Source organism: Camarhynchus parvulus, chromosome 3 (genome assembly GCF_901933205.1).
Source record: "Camarhynchus parvulus chromosome 3, STF_HiC, whole genome shotgun sequence".
NCBI classification, from domain to species: Eukaryota; Metazoa; Chordata; class Aves; order Passeriformes; family Thraupidae; genus Camarhynchus; species Camarhynchus parvulus.
Genome location: NC_044573.1, coordinates 72,776,375 through 72,781,767, shown reverse-complemented (window position 1 = coordinate 72,781,767; position 5,393 = coordinate 72,776,375).

The window sequence follows — 5,393 nt, the reverse complement described above, 5'->3', positions numbered from 1 at the left end:
GACTAATCCTCACTGTGCAGTAACCACACAACCACTCCTTGGAGCGGCGCGAGCACACAGCGGCTTTGGGTCGGAAGTAGAGATGGCAACATCTGAAAAGAATCCTTAAAACTGACAACACTTCTGAGCAGGGCTCTAATCATTTATGTCATGCCTGAGAAACTTGCAGCCAGGCTCCAGTGTGTATATATATATATATATATATATATATATGTATGAAAAAAGACAAACCACCTCCCAAGACCAAGAAACAGTTCAAAGGCTTGTGTTCTCAGGCAGCTGCTATCAAACATTAACTGCACTATTTGAGCAGGAAGAGCAGACTCAACCAGCACTTTCAAGAGCATTTGCAAACTCTCTTTTCCTCCAGTAGTACACTAATAGCAATAATAATAATGCCACATTTTCAGTCTGAGCAAAAGGTAGGTAATATTGCTCCAAAACAGCCATATTCATATTTTTCTCTGTGCCACCCTGAGAACAATAAAACTCCTAGAAGTTCTTGAACCATTGCTCTGTGTTGTGAAGACTGAACACTCAACTGTTTCATCAAGCTATTCATAAAGGCAACTTGAGGCCTGCGTGTTCTGAATGAGGAATGACATCAGGGCTGTGTGCTGCATGTGGCTGCATGTACAGTCCCACTCTCTATGTGCCAGGCCCTGAAGGGCTGGCCAGGCCCTGGTGTCCATTCAGGTGGGCTTTGAAGGCCTCTGACCATGACTGACATGACTTCTGACTGCCAGCAAAGTCAGCTTTTCAGATCTTCTCCAGGTATGGGCAGATGAGCAGTTAGGTGGGCCATCTGCTCCCTTGTTTAGATACATGCCAACCCTTTCTTTTTTTTTCTTTATTTTGAGGGATTCTAGTCTGGTTGGGGGAGTTGTTAAAATACAACAATGTTCTTTAATGGCCTTTTGAAATTATTTCAGCCTCAATTCTGATTGGTTTGATTTTGTTCTGCACAGACATCCTAAGCTTCAACACTTTTAAGCTTTCCTCAGCTAAGGTTTTGCGTAAGGCAGTGTGTGTGTCTGTTAGACTAACAAACTCTGTGATTCCTTGTGTTCCCACACTGGCACACACTGTCACACACTGTCCCACAGTGGCACCCAGCACATCCCTAAGCACAGCAGCAGGCTCATGAACAGCATGAGCTCATGCTAAGGGGGCATCCAGAGAAGCAGCCCCTTGCTCTCAGCATATACTACTTCCAAATCTGATGGGATTCAGGTGCCAGAAGAGAGAGGTATCTTATGCACAGCCTGCATTTCTCAGCTCCTGCTGAGTTTCTGCTGGCACTCAAACCCTGTCCATTCAGGAGAAGATGCAACCTGGCTTGCTACATGAAGGAACAGCTGTCCAGTCTCCGAAGGCACAGGTTCTCAGGCTTTGTTTAGAGGGAGAAATGCACTGGTTGCATCAGGATAAGTTTCTTTCAGGCTGCCCTGCTCCTTTCCTCAATGTCCCTGCCCTCACCTCAGTCACCTGCAGCAGCCCCAGCTCTGTGTACAGGAGGAATCCAGCTGGCTCCTGCCTATGGCTTCCAGAGGTAAGGCAGGTGAGATAGGTTTTGGTGGTGGATTTTTTGAGGCTTGGGGGTTTGTGATTGTTTCTCTCTGCATGCTATTTACAAATGTATTGCATATCAGAGGGGTACCACAGTTTGGGGACCCCTGGCCTTGTGGCACATGTTAAGCATACCACTCTCTCCCACACAGGTTCTCAGGGGCCAGGAATGCTTTGATGGCTGGCTCAGACAAGTAGGGGTTTATGCTGAGGACATTTTTATACAACAGTGTCACGTGGCTTTGGTTAAACTGGAACAGCTGTGCTCTGGGGTCTAGGATCTGTCCAAATCCTAATATTTATTTTTAAATCACACCTATTTATCCTTTGCTCTATGCCATTTTAAAGTAGCATTTTTTACTTTTAAAAGCACCTAATATTTTCTGACTTTTTAATGATTCAGCAATTCCCCTTCCCTTGTTTCTATTTTAATTTCTCATTAGCACATAGTTGTTTCTATTTTAATTTCTCATTAGCACATAGTTGTGTGTCCACGCAGATACATAATCACATGTACATGTATACATGTGTGTGTGCACAAAGCAGAGTACATGGGTCCAAATCACCTTCTGTTATCATCTCAAAGGATGCTCCAGAAGGCTGCCCATCTGCTTTTCCATGCTAAAGGAGGAGAGTAATAAATTAGAGTAAATTAAAAAAACAAAACAAAACAAACCAACAAACCAAAAAAAACCAAAAAACCAACTGAACTGGGTAAGAAAGAGGAAGGGTTTTTAACTGGTCTCTGTGTTTACACAGACTGTTGGCTGAAAGACATCCCACTGGCTCAGGAACATTTTATACTGTAATTTTCCTGAGTATCCAGCACATTTGGATCTCTCCCCCTCACCATTGATGGAATGATTCTCCAAGTTTTAAATTTTTATAATGTTTCTACTTGCCTTTTTTTTTTCTTGTTCCCATATTATTTTTTTGCCTAAATTGTTCATCCCCATCCCTGGTACTGTCCTCTACCATGACAAGCATGCAGCAAGTGTACAACCTATCAGTCTATGTTTTCCTGAGCTGGACAAACCAAATACCATTAGTTTACTGTGGGAAAAGACTCTGTTCTCCCACATAAATGTTTTTCCTCTGTTCCTTCCTAACATGAGTTAACCCTAGACCATGTAGATGATGGTAAGCAAAGGGCCCACCATTTCTTTGTATAATGATACCCATGATGCCAACAATTCCCTCTGCTTGCTGGAAGTATTTGCTGGCTACTACATCCTGTATTATTTTTTCCTTACTTACAGCTACATAATTACACATAATTATTCTAAGACTAATTCACCTAGCCTTTTCTTCCCCTTTTATTCCCAGGTTAGAGCAGAAATTCCTTTTGTTATCCCCTTAGTGTCTGACCTTGTCATGTTGAAGTTGACCCTAAATGTTATTACTTGTCAGAATGTTAATGTATCCTTCATGCTCTAAACTGTCTAGGGTGCCCAAATTCCCAACAGCAAATGTAATTCTGTGTATTTCCTTCCATGTCAGACAGTATTTAGAAAGATGTCCCCAAAATGAGGTCTTTTCTCCCTACTAACTCTCTGCCTTGCATAGTCTGCTGTTTCTTAGCTGACTTCTCACCACTTTACAATTCTTCCACTAATCCCTAGCTTCCTCCTTTTGATTATTCATTTTCTGTGTGGCACTGATAACTTGCTTTAGTGAAGTTCAATTAGAAAAGATTGCCTTTGACTGAAAAAACCTGCAATCAAAAAGCAAGATATCAGATTAGTCAGGCAAATCTACTTTTGGTGAATCTATTTTGTGCTGTATATGATCATCCTACCTTTTAATTTCTCTATCCATCAGATCCTTTTGTAAGACCCTGCATACTGCTGAGGCTGCACCTTTTCCTTTCCTCTTTCCTTAGTGAAGACACTGCGTTTCATTTTCTGCAGTAAAATTGCTGTCCTCTAACTTGACAAACTTATTAAAAATTCTGTCCATCAGGCTTGCAATTTTAAGACCTAAACACTGCCCCAGAATGTTAAGTAACTATTTGGTTTTGAGTCTCTACCTCACCTCTTGCATATTTAAAAGCTTGGGGTTTTTTTTGTTTTGCAGCTCTCAAATGGAGTGAATTTCACCCTGCACCTTCATTCCACTACTCATTTTCATCAACATACACACTAGTCCTGATGAAGACTCAGATAAGGCATTTATGAAATGCCTGACATTGTTTTTCTTCTCAGCACCCCTGTAGAGTGGCCCTCTTTTTTCTCCTGTTCTCTATTTCAATTACAAGATTACACAGCCTTTTAGATTTGCTATAGCTTCCTTTATAGGCTCTAATACAACCTGACAAAGTGAGAATTGTGAAAAGTCCTCCTTCTCTCAAAGTTTGCCTTCTTTGACATTCAGTGCATTTACACCCTCCAGCTCATTTTTCCAGAACAAAGAAGGGGTCAAATTTTTCTGCCAGCCACATTCTTTGCATCTCACTTGTGAACAAGAACAAATGTGATAATTGCTCCAGCATGGATGAAGAAGAAAGTCAGGAAGCACAGTGAACAGAAATGTGACTCAGGAAAACCCAGGCCAACCTGTGCCAAAGCAGGAGGCAGACCAGCCCTCCTGTAAATAATTCTCTCTTGGTACAAAAAAAATTTCTCTGAAGTGCACACTGAGGATCAGACAAGTGTTGCACTTGCAAGGATTTTCACACAGGAATTTCTCACTTCCCTTAGCACTTCATTTTATTCCCTCCCTGCTGTTTTAACTTCAGATATTATCACTGACTAGAAAGGGGGAAGCAAAAGTCTTGGTAGCCCCTAAGGAAGTGAAGTCACAGCTGGTAAGGCCCTGCAATGCAAACCGGCCAACTCTGATCTTACACAAGTCTAGCCAGTTTAAGGACTGGCAAAGTTGGCATGAAGTTAAAAAGCACTTTTCAGCTGTATTTAACTATGGAAACAAATCTTCTAAATTCAACCCTTCAATCCTTTTGCCTGGATTCAAAACTTTCTGATTTCCAAGATTCCTCCAAATGTTTAGGTTTTTTTCTGTAAACATAGCCCCCCATGGTTCCAGTGTAAGCACGCTAAAAATACAGTGGCCAGTTTACAGAACAAAAAATAAGTTTCTTGCAGTTCAAAACCTTTACAAAAGTAAATAATTGCAAAGCTGCAGCAAGACCCACCCAGACAGACAGGAGCTCCTGATTTCCCTGTTTTGTGAGGGGAATAATTTTCCTCTACTTCTGCGATGCTCCATCTCCTCCCACACAAGCCATAGCACCCCAGAGTAATTGATGTTGCACAGCAGAATGGTGAGGACAGGCCTGCTCTGTTCTCCTTCCTTGGGGCTACAATCTCCAATTCATCTTGGAAAGCAGGTTTTAGGGAAGGCTTGGGGCTGCCCTCCTACAGTCCTCTCTGCTCTCAAACTCCTGAGGGCAGAAGATGAGGAGGTGGAGGAAGCCCTGTGGAAGATTTGAAACGTTTATCACCATTTTGGGGATGGTGACATTCTGCACAAGGAGAGGACCCAAAATCAGAACCAGCATGAAATGTTGCAGGGCTCTAACAAAGCCATTTCATTCTGCTCTCCACTGGGGCCCATTTGTATCCCACATCAGTGCCTCCAGCCAGAGCAGCTCACTGCAACCAGGACACTCAGGGCAGGGTGAGAGAGAAGGCAGGCCACCCTTTGACCCTTCAAGCGCTGAACAGAATCTCTGTGTTTCTAGCCCCAAAATTCACAGTTCTGTAACCCAAATTCCTTAAAGACCTAGGCGGTCCTAAAAACATCTACTTTTTGAAGTATTACACACAACAATGTTCACAGACAGACTGTGTCAGACACATTCTTGC